Source organism: Passer domesticus, chromosome 4, assembly GCF_036417665.1.
Source record: "Passer domesticus isolate bPasDom1 chromosome 4, bPasDom1.hap1, whole genome shotgun sequence".
NCBI classification, from domain to species: Eukaryota; Metazoa; Chordata; class Aves; order Passeriformes; family Passeridae; genus Passer; species Passer domesticus.
The window spans coordinates 65,000,332-65,025,081 of NC_087477.1; the positions used below are offsets into that span (position 1 = coordinate 65,000,332).

Genomic DNA, 24,750 nt, shown 5'->3' on the forward strand with positions numbered 1-24,750 from the left:
AGATGTGATTGCAGAGTTCCCTTTTATGCACACAAATTAATAAATGTTCATTTATTAAGGCGGATAATTCAGAGGTTTCATATAGGATGTGTAGATTTAACAGATTAAATTATTGTAGTACAATAATATACAATACAATATCTGGATACACTCATGGGAGAAGAGAATTTAGAGGTCTTTAGTTCATCTTTAGTCTCTCTCCTATTTCCCTACTATTGTATTTGTACTTTTCGAGGAATAGAAGTGAGAGTGTATCTGTTCAACAGCCGTGCTGCCACTCTATTTTAGCAGTCCTTCAGCCCACCCCGTTCTGATTTTGCCCTGCAGTACAGAGGGAAGACTATCCTATTCCAAATCATATTTGTGCTGCATTAGGTCTTGAAGACATTTTTCTTAGCACAGGTGTACCTGTGCTAAGAAATGTTTTACTCTTATAAGCTTTCCCTTTTGAACAATTAAAACTGCATAGATTGGCAGTTTTGTTGAAAGAACAAAAAATAGTTGAAAGAACTCCCAGACTGAGTGCATAGAATACCCAGAAAAGAAATCTTGGAGCAAAATAGAAAGAAGTTCATGACTGATATCCACTGTCAGCAAATGGTAGTAGAAAGGAAAATGTTTCAGTTGAAATTCACTAAGTGAATTTCAACTGAAGATCACTTAGTGCTGTCTATGTCAAAACCAATTATTTGAACTTCATTCTGTAGTACATAGCTGGCACAAATGGTTCCGTAACAATATAATGTACAAATGTGGCGAGCAAAAAGTCCACTTTTAAGGCAGATAGTGCAGCCAGTATAATTGCAGTTACCTAATTGATGCCCTGGTGTACATATGCTTTCTATCCAAAATTCATATGATGATACTCTTAGGCACCACCATACAGCAGTTCATTGTACAGTATCACAATCAAAAAGAGAGAACTGAAAATAAAAAAAACACCTGTCTTATTGAAGTACTGTAAAAAAGAACAGATGTAGAAGGTTCTTTTTATTACAGATCTTTGCCACTACAATGAATCTGTAAAGGGATATGTAAGAGTGTTTTCTTAATCTTTCAGGAAACTTTTAGATTTAATGGCAATAAGTAAAATAATTTACCCTGCAAATAAATAAAGCAAAAATTATAAATTTTATAATTTTTCTGTCAGCAATAGGAAGATGACTAGCATCTTCAGATGTTTTGATTATACTGTCCTCCCATTCTGAACTTTATTAAAAGTCTATTGTACAAAACAATCCTTCATAGACACATAAGACCAGCAAGAATTATAGAACTGAACAGACAAATATTTGATAAAGATGTAGAATGGCAAAAATATACTTATCATTTATTAAGATACATTTTTCCAACAGCTTGCTATTCTTCTCCCTATATTTTCTTTGATCTTAGTGAGTACAAAATAACTAATCTTAAAACCATTAAATTTAAATATCTAATAATTCAAATATGGAGGTAATTTTATAGCTTCTCTCTGGAGAAAATTTTAGTTACTATTAGCAATTACTCAGAAAAAACCCCGTAGACCTGTAATATCATATATCTAAAAAACGTAGCTATAATATCATATCTCTTTCATGCTGAATTCAAATAAAAGCACTGTTTAGTACATTGATTTAAGCATCTAACTTAATTATATCTCAGAGTATAAGAGACAACAGAAGACAATAAGAAGTGTGACAGTTGGATGTTACACTTAAAAAAAAGATTTTGATAGATATGGTGCGCTGGTTTCAGCTGTGGTAGAGGTAATTTCATTCACAGTGACTGGAATGTGTCTGTGTTTTGGATTTGAGCTGAACACAGGACTGATATTATGGAGATGTGTTTGTTCCTGCTGAGCAGGATTTACACAGAGCCAAGGCCTTTTCTGCTTTTTGTACTGCCATGGAAGTTGGGGGTACAATGGGAGGCTGGGCGGAGACAAAGCCAGGACAGATAACCCAAACTGACCAAAGGGACATTCCAGACCATGTGACATCATACTCCATGTATAAAGTGGGGAGAAGAAAGAGGAAGGAGGGGACATTTGTTCTTTGTCTTCCCAAGTCACCATTCCCTGTGACAGAGCCCTGCTCTTCCAGGGATGGTTGAGCACCTGACTGCCCATGGGAAGCAGTGAATTAATTCCTTGTTTTGCTTTGCTTGTGTGTGTGTGTGTGTGTGGCTTTTACTTTCCCATTAACCTGTCTTTATCTCAACCCACAACCCTTTGTCTTTACCTTTTTGATTTTCCCCCTAATCTCACCGGTGAGGGAGTGAGTGAGTGGCTGTGTGGGTCTTGGCTGCTGACTGGGGTTAAGCCATGATATATAGGAACTGAAAAGATGTATTTTATTAATTTCTATGGCGACTCATGAATAGAGAAAGCAGAAGGGTAGACACTAATTCAAATCTGATTGTGTAGTAAGACAGGACCTAGCAAATTTCCAGTAAGTGTTTCTGCTGCAGGAATGTAGCACGGATAAAATTGCAAGCAAATAAAAAGAGACACCAGTAGCACTTCACAGTAGAGAAGCTAAAGGCATTGCATCAACAAACTGACGTGGATCTTCCATGGTGGGTAACTGCACTATAAACAAAGCATTAAAATATGCTATACATTCAGGAATGTTATATGTTAGGAACAGATTTTATTGTCATTAAACAAAAAATACAGAACTGGGTTTGGGACAGAGATATACAGCAGTCTGATAGACCTTCCTTTGAAAAAAGAGTATGGCCATTTCTATTCTTAAGGTTTCTTGGATTAGATACACAGCAAAGTGTGAATAGAGATGGCCAGTATCAAATGTAATGCACATAAACTTATATCAGCATTACAAAAATGCTGATTACAAAGAGAGTAGACGATACACCTGGAGTTGTTTTCTACCAGTTTTATGTCTCTCTCAGTGAAACAACGGCCAAGACAAAAAAAACCCATCAATTATGAGAAGCCACAGTGGAGCAGCATTGTGAAGCAGAGGAAAATCAAGTATTTCTGTTCCATAATTGGCAGCAGAAAACAGGATGCTTGTGAGGCCTCCACGCTCTTCTTATGTGGGTAACTATAGGTCTGTGACATACTACAAGAGCATATTTAGAAAAATTAGTAGGGATAGTGATGTATATAAGAGCAAATAAAGAGATAATGGGAATAAGAATTAACTGGAGGGATCCTTTAAAAATATAAAATTTAAATAAAACTACTCTCCACAAACCTTTTCTGATAGAGAATATCATAGAATCATACAATGCTTTGAGTTGGAAAGGACATTAAGGATCATACTGTTCTAATCTCCCAGACACTTTTCACTAGACCAAGCTGATCAGATATGTGGAAGTTTAGTTCATCACTTGGTTTTGATATAAGAATAGATGATACAGAACATCTTACAAACTTGTTTGTAATGTACCATAACATTTTTTTTTATGCACACTTGAACACAGAGGTGTAATAGAGCCATTTGAAACAGTCTTGTGACACACACAGATAAACTAGAATTGCAATAGCTCTCCTAGTCCATATACCTTATGACAAAAACACTGCTCGTGATGCATTACTCTGTATTTAAAAATGTATTAGAGTACAAAGGAGCAAGAAGTATATACCTGAGTCCTAAATAGTTCATCTTTGATTTAAAATGTTTACTAGGACTGTCTTTTATAAATACACATTAGGGGAGCTTGTGGTAGAAAGGGTTGTGGTCTCAGTGCTGCCTGCTTGAAGGCCCTCACAACTGCTGACTAGGAGCAAGAAAATAAGTCTTATGAATATTTTTAAATAATTTAATCTGAAGACTTATAGATATAAATCAGATCAGCAAAATCACGTTATTTTCTTCTTTCTGAATTATATTTTTTTTAATTCAGGCTATGCTCAGTTATAACCTGTAGCAATTCTAAGTAAACACTATAATGAAAGAATATAGATAAGGTCTTTGTTTTAAGCCTGATTAAAATACATACTTAAAGATATTGCCTCAATATATCTTGCTAAAAAAATTTTAAAATGGACTTTCTATTCTTTATTTTCCCTAAATCTTAGGCTCCTTATTTGTCTTTAAATTCTACATAATTAATGTAATCTCTGATATTATTCTTCCATTGATATTTTGGATAACATTTTGTAGGTATAAATGGATATAAAATTAAATTTAGACTGGAAAACCTAAGCTCAGTAGGAAATATTTCTATGTTAATAAAAAACCCCTCCAAACTACCTCAAAAATACTTAACCAGGGCTGTATTAAATTTCTTTAAAAGTGAATTAAAGTTTAAGCTCTGTTTACTCAGAAAATTTGCAAAGTGGCTGCAGTTATAAATGCAGTCACTTAAACAGACAAAGGGATTGAGTGCACTCTCATCAAGTTTGCAGAAGACTCCAAGCTGAGGGTGCAGTTGGCACACCTGAAGAAGGGGATGCCACCCAGAGGAATCCGGACAAGCTCAAGAATTGGGCCCATGCGAGTCTCATGCAGTTTAACAAGAACAAGCACCAGGTGCTGCACCTGAGTGAGGACAACTCCTGGCATCAATGCAGGCTGAGGGATGAAGAGATGAAGAGCAGCCCTGTCGAGAAGGAGCTGGGATCACAGGTGGGTGAGAGGCTGGACATGACCCGGCCAGGTGCACACACAGCCCAGGGAGCCAAACGCATCCTGGGCTGCCTCAGACCAGTGTGGGCAGCCGGGCCAGGGAGGGGATTCTGCCTCTCTGCTCCACTCTCCTGGGACCTCACTGGAGTAACTGCATCCAGCTCTGGGGTCCTCAGCACAGGAAGGAGATGGACACACTGGAGTAAGTCCAGAGGAGTACCACAAAGCTGATCAGAGGGATAGAGCACCTCTCCTATAAAGACAGGCTGAGAAAGTTGGGGTTGTTCAGCCTGAAGAAGGCTCTAGTGAGATCTTATAGCAGCAGCCTTTCAGTACTGAAAGGGAGGCCACAATAAAGCTGGGGAGGGCTTTTGACTAAGGCAAGTAGCAGTAGGATATGGAATGATGGCTTTAAACTGAAAGAGAGTAGGTTTAGATTTATATGTTTTCTGTGAGGGTGGTGAGGCACTGGAACAGGCTGCCCAGAGAAATTGCAGATTCCCTATCCCTGAAGGCTGTGTTCTGCCACTGTAACTCACACTGAGTGGAAAACTTTTCCTTTTGTTTTGCTAACCATAAAACCTATAACAACCATGAAATGAAAATTTGTATTTGATGGACATGTGCAATGGCTAATTCACAATCTGTTTTAATGGCATATAAATTGTGGATTCGCGACACAGGGATTTTACCAGTTATATATCTAAATGCAGAAAAAAAATAGTTTATTTTTATTTTATTTAGACAATGTTAATTCTCTTTTGTATTTAAAAGGCCCAAAAGAAAATTTCTCCTGTTTATATAATGCAGAGAGAAAAGACAATATAATGCTCTTGTTTGATATTATTATGGATGAATCTGTATAACTATAGGTTTAAATCTGTCAGTCCTACACTAATGAGACAAAAGTCTGTTTGCAATGAAATGCTGTTAAAAGCAAAATGAATGTGCAATGGTCTTTTAGCTCTAATTGTATTGTGTTGACATTTGGTATAATTATATACAGTTGAGTATAATTTTCATGCCACTCTAAGAAATTCTGGAGTAAATTGAGGTAGCTATCTGTTTTCAGATGAGTTTGATCACTTTATTTTACCCCAGTCTCAGAACTTAGTTAGAGAGGTCTGAAACCCTGTATTTATCATAATCTGCTTCATTTGTTCAGTCCCCATGTGGCAATTCCAATTAGAATTTTATCAAAGTCGTCCTTACAGCAATAATGATAATCCTTTAGCATCTATCTGGATTAGGTCTCTGTTTTATTCCACTAATGAATACTCTAGAGGGGTCTGGGCAATTTTACAGAACAAATTAACCTTAGAGCATAGCCATTTAAAGTGTTCATTATACTGGACACCTGCAAAGTGTACTGGGCTTAAATGCAGTTTAATAGACCCTTCTAGGCCTGTACTAAAGTATCCTGAAGAGAGTATGAATAAGATGATATTGAAATTATGATGATTAGAATGGGGTTTTTTTCTAGTACTTTCAATAAATATCAGATGTCCTATATATGAAACATCATTTCTGGAATATATCAAATATCATCATGTAATTGCAGCTTTTGAAATCTAAAATGAAAAGTTTCAAAACACTAAAATCTGAAATGAATGTCTCTTTAATTCCACCTTTGTGTATAGCATGCTCAAAAATGAATGTCCTACATGTGATACATTTTGTTTCTGATTCAAGTACTCCTATTATTGCAAAAATTCATGAACTGTAATTCTTAAATAGGATATAATGGAAAGGGATTGGGAAGAAAGGGCAAAAGAGCAGAGGGAAATGGAAAAGCTAATTGATATTCTCTGTTTTCAACTGTTCGTATCCCCAAGACTACCACTTTTATTTTTTTTTTAATTTAAAGTCAGAGTCTCTTTGTTATCTCATCACACTACAATTATAACATATTCCAGTGCCAAGGACCAGAATGACTCATGTGCATCGTTCATCAATCAGAACATTGCCACTAGAACTAAATGCAAGCTCAATCTGAACATGTCAGACTCTGCTTGCATGAGCATTGTTATCATACTAATTCAATAGGCAAATAATTTGGTCTTTACTAATGGTTATGAGAGTTAAATAAATAGACTTTATATTTTAATACATTAAGCTAATTTCTGAAAACATGAACATCTTTTCTATATATGGCCAAAGTTTTTAATTCCATATTATAAATCTTGCTGGCAACACTACAGGAAAACTTGCTGCATCCTCGGCTAGAATGAGACAAAAAAAAAAAAAAAAAAAAAAAAAAAAAAAAAAAAAAAAAAAAAAAAAAACCCAAAAGCATTCAGCTTTGCATATCTGCTTTTTTTATTTTTTTAAATTTATTTTGGAGCAGAAAATCTTAAGCAAATCCAAAAGTATATACTTAGTGTGTGGAAGCATATGTGTAAAATCAAGCCAATAAATGCTCTCCACGCTGAAACCCCAAATAACCTACTGTGGTAGAAGACACTGACAAAACTGAAAGCACATATTAGGCTAGATTTTCCTAATTCAGAAGGCACTGGTGGAAAAACAGCAGAGTTCCAGGACTGAGAATTTCTGGAGTAAACTTACAGTTATCCTAAAATCACTGCTGGCAATTTTGCTTAGGCCTGAAAAAAACCTACTGTCATCTCAAAAAGGTTTTTTTTCACTCATAACAAATCATCAAACTTTGGTTTATATAAACAAAATAAATTTTCCCAGTGTTATCTTTTGCCCTTTTTAATAATACGTATTTGTAATTATATTTTAACTACTCATTGATGTCTATTAATCTGTTTCTAGTATTTACAGTGTTTTTTCCAATGTCTTCTAAAAGATTATTTGCATCCTCTGCTGCTGCTGAAGTAATGAAACAGTTTATACAACTTTCATTCACCTGCTCACAGTGATACAACAGCCACTGTTCTGCAAAGTACTGTACTAAAATCTATCGCTAAGAAAATCTGAGTTGCAGTCAAAGATTATAGTTATTTTGGTAAGTACTTTGGTTTTTTGACTGAGGTGATATACTTGTAAAGTCCTAATATAAACACAGCTGAGTTAGCTCAGGTACTGTGACATATAAATGAAGATGTGACAGCTGTGTAGACATGACACAGAGGGGATTTAGAGCAGGTTTACAGAAAAAAAAGAGCCACATGTCTCAGTGACATAACTTGAAATTTATTTTTTAGGTAGCATGGGATTAGCAGGTGAATATCAATCTCTATTATAAAGCTTCTGGTATAAGATTTCTATGCTATGGCACTCACAACATGACAAGGATCGTGTTTCCCCAGCCCAGTTTAGATAGCCAGGACAGACCATGTAAAGAGCTCTTACTGATCAATATGTTCAAGTCCTGGAGACCATTCTGGCCTGTACATGTTGCCCATGCCCATGCCCAGAGCCCTTTTCCCCCCACTCACAAAGGTTATTGTCATAACAGTATATTTCTTTAAAATTAGATAATTAGACAAAGTCATGTATGATATTGCTAGTTTTATAACTCAAGGCAAATTTCTCTGTCTTTCTGTGTATTTAAAACCAATTAGTGGTTGTTTCCAAAATTAGTGTCACCTTCTGGTTTCCTATTCCAGATGTGCTAAAAGATGTTAAGTCCTTGCTTCAATGCCATCTCAGTTCATACCAGAGTACTTTAGAGTTAGAAATCAGCAAAGGATAAGAGGACATCTTGGCCTAATTTTATTACATTAAAGTTCTGGAAGTTTTTAGTTCTTAACAATCCATAACAAAGATATAATCAAAAATGAAAAGCAACTAAACCCACCTTTATAGCACAGTTCTTTATATTTTCTTCAATAGAGGTAGTCTCATGCACATACAGAGAGGAATGTGTGAAGTCAACACAGCTGCGAGTTCCTTCTCTTTCTAGGAAAAATACTAAGACTTTGTCCTACTTGAGCGTGCAAGATGCTGTGTCAGGGCCTCATTATCATGCCACAACAACAGTGATCAGAGTAAGCTACAAAATTTTAGCTAAGATTAGACACAATATTTGAATTTTTCCAGGCTAAGGTTGTACTCCTCTTGACTGTTTTTCATTTTATTTAATTAAAGCTATCATAATTTCCGTGTTAATTTTACCAAACAATCTTTCCTAATTTTTTTCAGTCAGAAACTATTTAAAAAACCCTAAAAACCCAAAAGACCACACTACTGCTTTCACAGCTGCAGATAATACCTTATGTATTAAATTCTATGAAAATATTGTATAAATCTGACTGACAGCATTCTAAAGGTATTAAATATTCATGTTCTGATTTTCTGAGGAGTCTACAATTAGAGGGAAGTCATGTACCTTATCTTCCTTAGTTCTGATCTTAGTACACTCTAGAAGTACATTCAGCCCACTCAGATAACTAATGTAATAGCTACAACAGCAGTACAAAATTAGGCATATCTCTGTTTTCTCGCACATTTGTTTTCTTTCTCTTTGTACCAAATGTTGCTTCTTTTATGTTCCACAAGTTTCATCAGATTGTTATCCTTATGAATTTTTCCTGAAGGTGAACATGTTCCATCACCTTGTGATAGTTTCTTAGTGATACTTTTATGGAATACCATGGCTTTAACAATATTAGAACTTGTCCAATTCCCACTGTTTCTCTAGGTGGCAAATAGATTCTATGTTTTCCTTCTGATTTCAAACAACTTACTCATTGTCTCTGGGCTGTGACTTGACCATAAATCTTTGTTCCCCAGTGCAGCATAGAGAAAATAAATAAAATAAAATAAATTAAATAAATAAATTTAAAAAAAGATATTTTGGAAGGACTTCTATTCTGTGGCCTCTTTTCAGCAAAAGTGTAGCTTTCAACTGGAGGACACTGAATGTAGAATTAATTGTGTAAATGTAGACTACGTGAAATGCTCTAGGGTATCTGAAATGAGGTCAGTAAGTATGACACAAGACCACAGGAAACCATACCTTAGTAAGGTAACAGGTGAAGGACTAATGGATCTGAAACCTCTGAGGCTGCAGTAGTTACCTGTGTTTAGACAGCTGGCTGCCACACTCAGATGATTTGAAAAGCCAGTGCTTGACAGCTGTCCTGAGCTGAGTTGTAAATAGTCAGGAATAACCACTTCTTAGTATTCCAACCAGACTTTTATTTAGTTTTTCTTTTTCTTTAATTAAGGAAATAATATAACATATAAAAAACACAGAAAATGTACCTTTGTTATGAGTATGCTGGAACAGTATTTCTTTCAAATTTATTCATTTACACCTTCAGTTTTCTTAAACATTCTAGCAGGTACACCACTAAGATCCTCTGTCACTACATTTCATCAGAGACTTATTTAATAATCCCATCTGCCTGAAGCAATAACTACTACAGGAATAAAGCGATTATCTACTGTTACCTGATTTACACTTTCTCTAAATCTAATGAATTTAAACACACTTGGTGTAAAATATCACCATAACATTAAGAAGCTTTCATTTAAATATGTTCATACAATATTTACAATTCAAACAAATATGTTTTTTGATATAAAAACTGGTCATTTAATACAGCATGGATAAACAATTTGAATGAAAATGAGAAAAAAAATTAAAACTATTTTAAAATTACTTGAAAGTAGAGAGTGTAGGTAACAAATGACAACATACTTGCTGCTGGTCTAAAAGCTGTTTCACATTGTGCATATATAAGGGCCTAAAGCACAGACAAAACCATCATTAAAATCATATAGGAAGAAATAGGCAATTAGATTGGAGCTTGAAGCCTACAATACTGAGAAGTCTAAGTTCTCAGAAATTTCACAAGACAATTGTCATTTCAGTCACCCAACTTGCAGCTGCATGAGAGTGGAGTTTATTCAGGCATTGGATTGCAAGTTCATTTCAGAGGCCAGTTTGAAAATCCAAGATTTTTTAAAAAATTTTTCTTGCCCTGTGGTAGAGAAAAATAAGTAATTTTCCTAGAGTACAGAGTGCTTGGTTCTGCTCACATAATTTCTTGGTTGACACATGAGATAGGCCCAGTTCCACCCATATTCTCCTACTTCTGCATACACATTTTTTGATACAGCAAGAATCACTGTGCTTTTGTCCAAAGATGACTTTTAGAAGGAGCAGTGAAAGTACATGTCCATATCCCAAGGCTGTAGAGTGGAAAAGTGCATTCACACTGCAGAAGTGCACATGAAGGGCAGTACTAATGCATGTTTGACAGTGTCCATATGAGAGAGACAAGGGATGCATATCAGACCTCTGTAGGACAAGAGTGAGATGGGGCAGAAAATTGGTCATGATTTTACACTACTTTCACTCTTGTTCTATATGAATGAATAATTTTAAGTTTTGAAAACAATGTTCACCATAGTGAATTAACATTTAATACTGAAAAGCTGCTTAGTTAACCACAAACTCTATTCAACAGCAACTAAAGTTGGGGTAAACCATTGTGATCAATTCCAGTAAATTGAATATGTGCACAAAATACTTAATAAGCAAAAATGCAAAAGGAATGCAAGAGTCTTTTTCTTCACATAACTGAACACTATAGATGAACACAGGATTAAAAGCTGTAGGCGTCAGTAAAATAGTTCACACATCAAAATACAGCAGAAAATTTATTAAACACTCCTGGATCTATACTCTGGAAAACACCAGTACCAAAATCCCTATTTTTTATTAGGGGCAAGGGGATTGCATCTGACCTGCCCTGCTCTGGCATACTTATAAGACTACTACTAGTAATGAGCACACCTCAAAAAACAGAAAAAACCCACTGCGTATAATGGCTTCAGAAGCTAACATAAAAAAAACAAGGAAGAGGTGAATAGTATTAGTGATCTGGCACAGAATTTCACAGGAAGATTTTCAGATCCTGACATCATTTACAATAGAATAGGCTACATAGATAACAAGTTAACTAAACAAGTTGATTTGTTATCTATGTAGCCTATTCTACTGTTCATTCTGAAGACAAATCTTTGGGTGACTCATGAAGTCCTAGAGATTTGACATGTCTGTCTGTTCCTATTTGAATGGACAACTTTCATCTCTATGTTAATTTGGGCTGAGACATTCTTACTATTTGTTGTAATGCTGATTCAAGGGCTACACAGGAGTAGTCCACAGCAGGGTAAAAAAGAAAATGTTCAGAACAAATTACACAACGCTATATTGTTTTTCTGCACCCACCTGTGAACTTTTGCCTAGTAGTCTCTCCAATATTATTCCAGAAGTTTTATAACTACATTTCAGTCAATGCTCCAAGCAGTGCCTGGAAACAATCATTTATATTTTCTTACCACTGGTTTTGGGTTTTGGTTTTACTTAATTCTTCCCTATCAGCTGATGCACTGTTGAAGTCAGAATAACATTTCTGACCAAAACAAAAACATCTTCAAAGCTATTTAATACAGGAGAGAACTTTGTCAGTCCTAGAGAGAATGACGAACCTTGGATTTGAGAAGAGCTTAATATTTAAGGAAAACGGTCTATCACTATCAATCCAATGAAATATTATTTATTTGGTGCACATTCCATTTTCAAAAATAAATGGTGTTCAAAAGATGAAGTAGATAAATGCTTTATTTATAAGATAACATTTTGTTTTTCAGCAGCTGCTTTTCTTACATTGTCCTCTGAAGTTGGTGAAAACAGCAATGTTACAGCATAAATAAAATTGCTTAAACCTCCAGAGAACTTGAAATAGCATTTTTTTGGCTTAACAATGGGACACATGATAATATTACTTGCAGAAAATGAACTTGCAGAAAATGAACTCCAAGTGCAGTTGAATCTCAGATGCCAATCGTCACAAAAGGGCGAGAAGGGAAAAAACTTAATATGTATTTTCATTGTATGCATAGAAAAATAGACAAAGAGGAGCCAAGATGAGACAGTTAAAATTACACATTGAAAAATATGCATTATTTTCACAACCATATTTTTCAGTGAACGCTGGACTAAACTAGTCTGGCACTGCCAGAAGCTAATATTTAGTGCCAACTTTTGTGGCTGTCTTGGTCCAGCATAACTGCAGTTTCTGTTCCTTTTAAATTTCATGTGCATTAATATCAGATGCTTTACAGTTTCTTTCTTCTGCTTTCCTCAAATCATCATCTTTTTGCTCACTTGACTGCACACATTGTGGCTTGGCATGGCCAATTGCAGTTGACATTTCCAGTCGCCCAGGGTTAGTCCAATATTAATTAAAACATCCTTCTAGACTATTATAATTTTTCTTCATCATTGTAATGCATTTTATGCTATTTTTAAAATTCTGCTTCTTTCAGATAGAAATAAATCCTAATCTTACATTTCTAAGCAGAAATAGCAGGTTGAATTAGCAATCTTAGTGCCACTTAATGAAGTCCTAACATTAATCTTCCCTCTCCAGTTCCATTTTCAAAACACCTAAAGCTAACATCTATACAGAAATAGCTTTTGCAAATCTAAGTCTGATTAAAACCCTAGTTGATCATTCAGTGCACTCAGAATGGCTATTATTTCTCACAAGCTCATGGGTCTCATTACCAACCAACATATACTTCTAATAAAATTCCCATGTTAAGGAGTAGATTTACTACAAAAAGCCACTTTCAAGGATTGTACATTCAGATACACCTCACTAATTCCCGAGCCATATCAGATCAAGGTCATACTTGCTTATCTTCATGAGAATAATTAGAGTTAATTGCTTACTGCCTCAATTACAACACCAAACCACCTGAGAGCAAGTATTGGAACTTATTCCATCTGGTACCTCAGTCCCTTGACTGTGCCTGCATGGAAACAGGGGAGATGTTTTCACATGCGTCAGTCATGCCATGATTTGAAGTAGCTGAACCAAATCCCCTTAACTTTATATCAGTATAGTCTGAATTTCTTCATTATTAGTGAAAATCCATTATCTTATAAAACAAATGTGTCTGACACGTTTAGTGGGCCAAAACTCAAGGCAGACTATTGCACTGATGTCTAGATTTCAAAAGGTAAGTATGTATTTCTTTTTGTGTTCAGAGTAAGTAAAAATCTCTTGGAGAATGAAACCCTAGAGCCTAATCTCATGTACTCAACAAGCTATATTTTTTCTACTAGTTCTAATAAATTTTGCAATATTCCACACACAACAAAACACAAAAATTCTTATTTTAATGTCAGCTTTCTACAGTACTGCTTCACATTCTGGGTTTCTGCTTTTAACATGTTTCATTTTTCCTAAACTAACAATAATGGTACTAAGCACTAATGGTACTTTTTTCTTTTTCCTAATGAAAAATTACTTGCTTAAGAGTTCAATTATTTTCATAAATACAAATAAATAATATTTTTTATTTCTCCTGATTCTAAATTTGTATAATCCTAATAGTTAGTAGTTACGCTTGGAAATGTAAAACTTTTCAATAGATATTAATTAGAACTAATTAGTTTTATTACCTGACAGTAATGTTTTCAACTTCTAGTGTAAAAATGAGTTTGCATTCATTCTGGTTGCCATGACAACAATATGGATTAGTTGTTCTCCATCAGAACATTCTCAGTGCTTTTCATCATTTTGCAGCTCAAGTTTATTTGATTGAACGGGTCAGCATTTAAAATTCCTTAGTTCTTTTATTTGGTTTTGAAGATACTATTTTTTATATCCTCTTGGGAAGATGTAGTTTGATGGGAACAGCCAACTGAAAGATGGAGACAATTTATGACACACAAAGCATAAACAGAAATTTTGTGATCTTAAACAATTGAGTTCTAGTAATCTTGCATAATTATGGCTGTATCTTTTAAATTGTGTCAAAAGAGGCATGCTCACTGTCATACTCATTTTAATAAGATTTGTTAGAGAAGTTAGACCTCAAACATGGTAATGATCTTAATTGAAGCAACCAGAACAGAACATTACATAGGCATCAAGAGAAGTGCTCATACAAATTTGACCAAAATAGAAAATATAACAAAAGACAAAATTGCAATGAGTGTCTTTAACTTAGAGACTTAGTGTCATACATAATTTAAAAGGATTTAATAAATTAATTAAAAAATATAAAAGTTTTTACTTTCAGTTTTGCTTAGTCTGTACTGAAAAGGCCAGATTAGATGCATTGACTGTACTGGTATTAAGAAATTTTAGAATCAAGAAGTAGATCCACAAAAGTGTTGACATGGTATTGTTAGAAATTGTGCAGAATATGCTGCATGCTGAAGGGTAAATATTAAATATATTACATGCAAGTTTTAAACATCACATTAGGGATTTACAACAGATCCCATCTTGAACTGGTCAACAGAAAATGAGAAATCAGAGTTCACCCAAAACCCTGTATATTTCAGGGTCTATAAATTTAATTCTGAGCTATAAGAAGAGGTTATTTTCAGATTAGTATTACATCTTAAGATCCCCTTCTCAGGTTAGATGTGCAACCTTTTCTTTCTGTAAAATGAGAAGCCACTGTCTTTTTAATTATGTTGGTAGTTGTGCCAGTCTTTTTATGTATCATGTCAGAGATACAAGACCAGTGATAGAAGAAGTAAAAAGACTACATTCTGTACAATCATCAAATTTAGAGAATTTTTAGCCATTGTTCTCAAATTCTTGAAAAGGATTTAGCCTACTCATGGTGTCTTCCCTGTGCTGCTGAACTCAGCCATCATGGGATGCACTTCAAAACTTGAGGGATAAGAGAGAGGAAAGCATGGGAATGAAAGAGTGTAGGGATCTGAGACAGACTGGGCAGAATGGATCCTCTGGCTCCACCTCTGTCAAGGGTTACTACAAGAAAGACGCAGAGGGACTTTTTACAAAGGCATGTAATGATAGGACAAGGGCTAATGGCTTAAAACTGAAAGAGGGTAGATTGAGATGAGACATTAGGATGAAATTCTTCCTAATGAGGGTGGTGAGACCCTGAAAAATATTGGTCAGAAAAGCTTCTGATGCCCCATCCATAAAAGTATCCAAGGTCAGGTTAGGTGGTATTTTGAGCAACCTGATGCAGTGGACGGTATTCCTGCCTATGGCATGGAGGTTGGAACTAGATGACCTTTAAGGTCCCTTTCAGCTCAAACTATTCTGAGATTCCATAATTTAATGTATTTCCTTTAATAACTGCTTAGTGTCAATGGCATTATCTGAAACTTCTGTTCTCATGAATAGTTTACACAAGAAGCTATCATAACATGGTTTTTACTGTTACTTAGGGTCCAGATAAAAAATATCAGAATTAATTTTTAGCAAGAACAATAACAAATATAAGTACAGAATACAAATACTGTAAAAAGAAAAAGGGAGAAAAAAGAGAAAATAAAAAGAAGGGAAGGGAAGGGAAGGGAAGGGAAGGGAAGGGAAGGGAAGGGAAGGGAAGGGAAGGGAAGGGAAGGGAAGGGAAGGGAAGGGAAGGGAAGGGAAGGGAAGGGAAGGGAAGGGAAGGGAAGGGAAGGGAAGGGAAGGGAAGGGAAGGGAAGGGAAGGGAAGGGAAGGGAAGGGAAGGGAAGGGAAGGGAAGGGAAGGGAAGGGAAGGGAAGGGAAGGGAAGGGAAGGGAAGGGAAGGGAAGGGAAGGGAAGGGAAGGGAAGGGAAGGGACACATGTTGCTTTTCATCAGGATGGAGAGTTGCCTTGTCAGCATGCAGTACTGCAGTCTCTACTGGCTTGAAAGTAAGTATTTTCCCCCATTCATAGGAATCCTCTATTTGAACTGACAAGCTACTTTTAGACTCCTAAATCTAATCCATATTGAACATGTTAGTTATATACAGCTCACATACCATGTTTTACAACTCAATTATACTGAAGGTAAGAACCCCCACCTCTAATCTAATTAGGATTCCTTTATTTTCCTCCAAGATTACCATCTCCATCTCTACCCTACAGATATGCAGCAGTTGTGGCATTCTGTTGCAACATGCTGTGGATGCAACATTCAAGGCAAATTTATTAAATAATCTCAGGGTAATATATCTGAATAGCAAAAACTTATCTGAAGTGTTATAGATGTATATGCAACACCTGGTTTTAGTGAATGTGTCATTTCCATCATATGCTTATTTTTTAAAGGTGGAATTACACAAAACTTGTTACTGCGGTATAATCAATCAGTCTTGATGTGTGAGTGCAGTTGAACTAAATTATTCCCTCACAGAACTGGAACTGTGGCCATTAGCTGAACTACAGCTACAAATGTGGAAGCACTTCACATTTTAGTTAAAAGAACTACAACAAAATGTTTTAGGCAATTAATTTCTTACTCTCATTCTACATCATCAAGATTTCCACAATTTAAAAACCATTTGTTGGCATGGAAACCTCAGCTTAATTAAATATGGATTAAACTAATTAACCTAAAACATATCATACTATAGACTGTTTGATTTAGAATATATTAAAGGAAACAGAACATTTTTCATAATTTCGTGCCTTTTATCTACTGAAAATGTTTTGCTTTCATGAGAATTTACATACTTGATCTTGAGGCTATCTCCTGAAGGTAAGTATACCATTGACAAGTAGTGTTAAAAATCCCTGTTCCAACAACTTTGGACCATGTGTGTATACATGTTGTCTATACCTCATGACAGTTTTGCATTATAATTGTCTGTCAGACACCACCATGTGTCCGGTACAAATTTTATTTCAGATTTGATGTGCAGACACACCAGAAATGGATTCAATTAAATAGAAAATGAAGATACAAAATAGCAAAAATATCCATATTTTCTATCAATTGGTTAGATTTCAAGATGACAGAAGAAATGAGTTATGTATTTAGTTAAAAACCTTGCCTGAAAAAAGAAGACTTAAAGATTCAGTTTCTTTCCTGTAACGAGCTTCTCCCCCTAGAATCACATTATTGCTGTATGATCTTCTACATGTATTAAGGTCAGTAAGCAGTTGTTTCTCATGTAAATTTTCCTTTTCATTTGAATGGTTTTGAAGCAGGAGTAGTAGTCACAGTTTTCAAAGGAAATATTAATAATTTCATTCAGTGTCTGGCATTACATCAGTGATTACATCATCATTACTTCATGGATCTACAAATATTACTCAGTGAAATTCTGGCTAGATGCTTGGTTACTCACTATTAACTTCAATAGGAAGGTCAACTCTTCAAGAAGTCTCTAGGCTTCCTTCAAGCAGACTCCTTTTGCAAGTTGCAATGACATGGAGGTCAGGCTGAGAGATAGAAGTACAAGTATCAGTCTTGTGAGTTTCATTGTTTTTATACAATTTAAATTGAAATAAGAGTGTATTTGAAGATATTTTTCTGCTGTGAAGCAACAGTTCCTCATAATAGAAATCTTGTAGTCCACCAAGCAGCTGCTGCTTCGCTCAAATGCAGAGTTTAGGTAATGTCAAAACGTCATATCTGTGGTATGTAACATGATTATAAATGTGGAGTAAAAAAATCCAACTATCCCAATGCTGCTTGATTTCTTGGATTTCACTGCTCAGTTCTTCTTACTCTTCTTATTCCCAGCTGAGGGTTGAGGGAGATAGAAGGCTGAAATTCCATTTAAAAATTATAAATATTGCAGTGTTCTCTTGGGTGGTTATAGATGCTTGTCCTGAAACGCTAGGGTTTCATTTCTTGCAGGATGTGAAAGATCTATTTTATCGAGCAGCTCAGTGTCAACCTTGCCATTCAGCCTTTAGTATGGCACACAGTGAATGCTGCTATGCCTAGCAGGTGGCCTGAGGCTTCCCTGTCAACATTTTTGTCATGCACTGCAGGAACAGTAAAACCATTCATAGAATTCTGAGAACTCCAAACACTTTACTATTGCTCTGAGTTTGTACTTAAAATATAAATATCAGTGACCTTTCAGACTTTGGATTTCAAAAAAATATTTTAATCTTTAAAATATCTAATTTGCATTACTGGTTGGTGAAGTGGCATCCATGCTCAAAGTAATTTAATGCTGGTTTCCTCTTTGCTGGAATAAGCTTGTTGGCTAAAGCATCATAATAATACATCAGGGTCAGAAGTAATATACAAGTTCAAAGGCATAGCATAAGAATTTGACGAAGAAACACATAGGAAAATCCAATGTGCCTGAGCCTTAGGGTGGTTCAGATGAGACTTCCAACAAGCAGAGAAAATCTCTCTATACAAAAAGGTAGCAAGGTGGAAAACATTTTAGACACTTAATAGTGATTTTATCTTCCATGCTCAGGTCAAATTTGGATTATGGCCCACTGAGGAAATACTGAAAGCTTCTGAGTCTCTACTTTGAAAGGAAGTTCCAAAATGGAAAATACTAGATGAGACTCAGTTCTAAATCTCTTGAGATTTAGGGCAAAATACTGATATCTATGTGACCTGAAACTATGACTATGATTCTAAGTAGAGAAGTTTATAGAACCTGAAGTAAAAAAAGAATTTAAGCATCTAAGGTTATAGATGTAACTTTGTGGGGTTTCACAAGCATATTGAGCACCTGGTATTTAATTCCCACATGGAGGTGCCTAAATTCTGTATCATACTAGCACATTTTTATAATATGACTTAAGCTTTTATATCTCAGCAACCCATGATAAAATATCTGAGAAAAAAATATTTATATACTAAACCCTTTCTTCAAATACAACATGAACCATTTAGGAGAAAAACTGCCAAAACTGATACTAATTGTGAAAGGGAAGCATTAAGGATATGGCAATGCTTTGTCCAGCATCTGTATCCTTCAGAAAGAACTACATATTTTTAAAATGTCATTGCACACACTTATGTTACTCTGTATATTTCTAAGACTTTGTCCCTCAGGGTAAGAAAATAATTAGTATCTTTTGTGGCCTGAGAGGTATCTGATAAATAGTTAAGTATCTGTTGCTTTCACTACAATGTGTCCCCCCAGGTAATGGGGACCACAATTTCATGAACAAAATTTATGTCTGTGTAACCAGCTGCTTCTGCAGGTGGTTTGATTCTAAGCCATACTTTTCTGTGGCACAGTACCAAGCAATTTCCTTCGTGCAGACCTTTCCTTTCCTTACCAACCAACTTGGAACGAAATTTCATAAATACTGAAGTAAAAATGGCATAAATTAAGAGTACATGCAGAAAAAAAAGGAAAAGTAGCCTATTTTGGCTAGGGTTTTACCATTTCAGAAGCTTTGAGATTTGACAGAAACAAAAATACCTCTATTTTTTAATTAAAGAATTGGTTTCATTTCACTCACAAATTGTAATTCAATAAGGGAAACCGGAATACCTAACCATAATGTCTATATTTACTTTACAATTTAAGAAGGTTTCAATTTTTTACAGATACACCCACTTTGGCATGCCATGTTGAAGATACCTAAGGTCATGTTCTTGACTTTAGAGAAATAACTGAGATTACCTTGGGGATATAGTACATTCTGTCCAAGATGCAGAGCACATCTTATTTTGAATCAGAGAGGCAGAAAAGCAGACACGTAGAGAGACTGTGCTAGAACCAGAGTATGCATGATGAAATGTGGTACCATAAAGACAAGCAAGATGCAATTTACTGCTATATAAAGCATATTGCAACATTCCTTTAAGTTCTCACAGCTTTTAAGGTCTTTGTAAGAAGATATTACTGGTTTCAATAGCTCTCTTATCAGCTCAGTGCAAGAACACTTTCCTCGGGTTTTTGCTAAACATCTACAAAAAAAAAAGCCAGAACTCCTGGTCTCATTTACACCAAAATTATTGTTACTGGAAAGATCTTTTCCTTCAATGAAATATACTCAAAATCTTGAGGTGGGATAAAAGGCACAGTTATTGTAAGTGCACAATAAAAAAATGTTTTCTAGAGGGGAGTATTCCACACTTATCATACTTAGCAGAAAAAAGAAGGGAAGGATCATGTCTCCTCCAGATATGTTCCTTTAATTTTTTTCTTTCAGTGCTCAGCATTTAGGCACAATAGCTTATTTAGGAAAGATGGACATTTCATTCAGTTATTACCAAAGCTGGTAATAGTTTTTGACAAAGCATTTCTCCTAGAAAATAAATTGACAGTTATAAATGAAAATATAAGGTGGAGGTTAATGTTCCTACTCTTTCAAAAATCTTCCAAGAACATTATTTCACAGATTAAGTAAAACCACATGCATAAGAAGGAACAGGCTCTGATAGTCATGAAGAATCAAACTTTCAGAGAAACCCATGAGAATATAATTTAATTCTGAGTCACTTAGTTACAGACAGGAAACAGGACACAACAAACTTAAAACTACATTACTAATCGGTAGTATCTAGTAAAAATCTGGCTATAATGCACAATTCATTGAGGTGAATGATTTGCAAAGACAATCAGGAGAAAAAGACACAATTTTACCTGAAGCCCATTACCAAATGTCAAAGAAAACTTTATATTTCTGGCTGTGGCTTACAATGTTCTGGTTTTTGATGAAAAGGCTGCATTTCCTACTGCCTCTAATAAAATTTCATTTTGCAGAAGAAAGAGAAACCAATTTAGAGTCTTTGTAAGGGTTCAGACTATTATTAAAATAAGTTTAAACACGACTATTTTTAAAATAAGTTTAAATACAGCACTGAACATGGAATTGTTTTTTGTCAGCTTGCTTGCTTCTTTGCTTTGCTTGTTCAATAATAACTCCAGTATTTGTTGCATGCCCACACCCATAATTATTGTATACACTCATATTTTTGAGGAAGACAATGAGATGAAGAAAAAAATACCCTAAGGTAAGTGTAAAAGATCACACAACCTTCATATTGGCTTTGTTATTTGCTGACTTATATCTGACCCTTATACTTTCATTCTGACCTCACCATAATTTTTCATTGTTTAGACTTCAGTAGCATTATACAAAATTTCTAAAGATCTGAGAAAAAAAAAATATTATTTTGTCTTTTCAAAGATTATTAAAAGAAGCACTTGCTGTAAAAAAGTAAGAATTTTATGCTCCAAAATTTGGAATTGCATATCTCTCACAAGAAATACTTAATTTCAATTAAGCATTGACTTTATTAAAATTGTTGAGGTTTTATTATACAAAGAAGGACAGGTAGATATTTGGGTTTCTCCCATAATATAATTCTCAGATTACTGAAATTAAAAAGCAGTAACTTTCAAAAGGATAAAATTATGTCTCTACAGTTCACTATAAATCTTTAGTGTTAAAAAAAAAGTCAGTATGGTATCTATGCAGTGTTTTGCCAATACACACTATGTAGGCTGGAGTTCAAAGGCACATCTGTTTTTCATGTCTTGAGCATTTACATTCTGATACTGATTTTTGCTAAGTAGTTAATAACTATAAAGTAGCACTACAGTCACATACTCCTATTTCCTACATATTTGAGCTTTCAAGGGAAAAATTACTCATACACAGGAGTAAGTATTTAGGAAACTGAGACTATATCTACATTATCAAGTAGTTTTCCATGAAAGGAACAGTTTTGCAGAGTGGCACAACAAAACTGCCTTATGTTTTGGAGTATTCTTATTTTCTAGTTGGGCCAGGAGGCCAAAATGCTCAAAACAAAATGTTCAAAACAACTTAAAATGCTTAAAACCTGTTTCATCAAAATGCTTCTTAAAACGACTTTTTTTTTGGCCAACTGCTATACATCTTAATCATGCAAAAAAAGAAGCACCTTAATATTGCTGATGTACAGACAAGTGAATAATACATAAAATCAGTGATATCATCTTCCAACAAGTCTTTTGAAAACCAATGCAGAATTTGCTTTGTTTACTATTGTCTATAGTAATATAGCAATATAAAAGCATAAAAAAATATTACTTAGGAAAATGTAGAAAGGAAAAGAAAGAAAGATAAAGAAACAATAAGAGTGAAAATATATGACCACCTATAGATCTTACACTGAGACTTGACTATTGCAATTTAGCTGTCCCTTGGTAGAAGTGGTGATCTGCATCTGTTAGGGGTGAGTGACGAAGTCCAAGAAAATACACTCAGGCTTGGTGGTAACACCTAGGAATCTTCCCTGGGAGGGGGAGCTTTCAGTCCTCTGAGAGCACGTTGGGGCTCTTTGTTTATGATCCCTTCTCAGCTGCCCCTCAGCATAGTTGAGCCAGTAATACCTCATTAGACCCTCTCAGAGGAGGAGGAGAGGGGGGACTTTTACAACTGAATGAGTTCTGTAGGGGAGGGCAATCAGCATGATAAGAAACACCAATTTTTCTTCCTTGATAGTTCACCTCCTCTATGCTGTTCAGACTGGTGATCACACACACCCAAAAACCCACCTACTCCTTTGGGGGGCACAAACCTGGCCTCAGCAAGGCACTCTAGCACTTCCACAAATGTTTTGAGTCATTAATCACTAATAGTCCAGTCTCTCACAACAAGTCAACAGATCTGAAACTTGCTCTGTCAATTCCACATCTCTGCAGTGCCACATGGATGACTTCCATACCATTAAAAGACAGAAAGGGAAGAGTCCTTACAAAATGTTGAATACAATAGCAACTTTAATAGTTTCGTGTCACTGAGATTTACTAGATATAAGCAAAATTTATGTGAGTTTTCTGCATTCAGCACAATGGGTCAGTCTCCTTCTTGCCTTTCATGATATGCTTTCTGCAGTTACCAAAATTTTTGAAAAATAGCATTCTACTTAAGCTATTAGTGTATCTTTAAAATCACAAATAGATGAGATAATTAACTTGCCTGCCATGTCTATAACGTTTTTAATTCAGTTTGTTCAAGATTGCTTCTTTTTAATTAGTTCTTGGCAGACACTGCAACTTTGATAGTAATTCTAAGCCATATTCCCATGAAGTATTTCAGCAAGATTCTATATCTTAAAGCTGCAATATAAAACCTCCAGTAAAATCCATTGTCTTGGTTCTGCAAAACCTTCTCTAGTGGCTAATCCCCCAAAAATGTGGATCATTTGTATGTGCAGAATGATGCAGGATCATGCTTGTAATATCAGTACTAATTTCAGGCACTGAGATGCTTTGTTACATTATTTCTTCAGTTTTAGCCACAACTCACAGCAGAAAATATAAAGTGCAAAAGTGCAATAGTCAGTGTGCATAATTTCATTTGGTTTTGTTGTTGGTTTTGTTTAGTTTTGTTTGTATGTTTGTTTTATTTTGGTTTAGTTTGGGTTTGGGGATTGTTTTTTGCTTTGGTTTTGGGTTTTGTTGTTGTTTTGGGATAGCTCTGTTGGGGTTTTTTTTGTTGTTTTGGGATAGCTCTTTTTCTTTTTCTTTTTTTTTTCTTTTTTTTTTTTCTGCAGTTGATTTTTGTAGGAAGCAAGCATACTACTAGTATCTTACACTGGAAATTTTTCTGCTCTCCAACAGCAAGATCAAATCAGTTTTAGCATAAATGCTTGATTTTGCTTGTCAGAAGCATAGATCTGTATTTTTAACAGTATTTGTTTTGTACATCTTTACCATAATAAAACAGGAGTCAATTCATAATGAATGTCTAGAGAAAGCATAGAAGATTTCTACACCCTAACCCAGCTGTGAGGTACAGACTGCTTAGACAGGAATTTGCAAGGTCTAAAATAGAATGGTAAGCTGCACAGAGCAGAATAAAGCATCAGCCTGTACGAACTACTGTGTTCTTTAGGCAGTGATAAAACATCATTGGGATTTGATTATGTCTTAGTTTAAAGGATTTCTATGCTGAATTAATGGACTTTAAAAAGGCCTTCTCATTGTGCAGACAGTCTCTACATTACTGGGCAAACCCACAAGGGTATGAGACACAGAAAGCTGACTCATTTTGCTAATGTTTGGGCTTCTACTAGTGGTATCCCCTGCCTCTTCAACCAGAAAAAGATAAAGATAACAATTCATCGTTTCATTAATTTAAATTCCATTTCATAGGCAGACAAGAAAATTCAGTAGCAAATGGAAGCTTTCACCTATGTGGTTATACTTAGTGTAAAAAAGGCTAAATAGTAGGCTTGAGTTGCACCTGGATAAAAACATTCCTGTCTTTCAGGAGCATGTACACATGCAATTTTTGCAGTTTTCTGGCATGGATAAATGCTTTCCTGTATGCTTCAAGCCATATGTTAATGAAAATACACTAATTTGCTAGTAAACATCAATCAAAATAGCTAACAGTCATTTTGTACTTCTACTGCAATCAAAATAGACTGTCATTGGTCCTTTTTCTATTCTCATGCTTTGATTGCCTTTTCACAAGAGAACCAACAATACAAAGAGTTATTGTTAGCTTTAGCATTGATCTTAGCAGAGAATGTTTATATCAATGAAACTTG

At 35.1% G+C, this 24,750-nt stretch overlaps 2 long non-coding RNA genes across 3 annotated transcripts in view; one reads left to right on the forward strand and one right to left on the reverse strand.

Moving 5' to 3' along the window:
- Positions 1–11,418, forward strand: part of LOC135299425 (uncharacterized) — a 17,431-nt gene extending 6,013 nt beyond the window's left edge. Inside the window, exons 4-5 of the long non-coding RNA XR_010361423.1 lie at positions 2,879–4,580; positions 7,362–11,418. This is a non-coding gene — a long non-coding RNA (uncharacterized LOC135299425). The remainder of the gene's footprint in view (positions 1–2,878; positions 4,581–7,361) is intronic.
- LOC135299424 (uncharacterized) overlaps positions 10,623–24,750 on the reverse strand; it is a 22,510-nt gene continuing 8,382 nt past the window's right edge. Inside the window, exons 2-4 of one of the 2 annotated variants that reach the window (XR_010361422.1) lie at positions 17,615–17,708; positions 13,981–14,222; positions 10,623–10,800 (exon numbers count right to left, since the gene is read on the reverse strand). This is a non-coding gene — a long non-coding RNA (uncharacterized LOC135299424). The remainder of the gene's footprint in view (positions 10,801–13,980; positions 14,223–17,614; positions 17,709–24,750) is intronic. The other variant, XR_010361421.1, reaches the window with a different exon arrangement.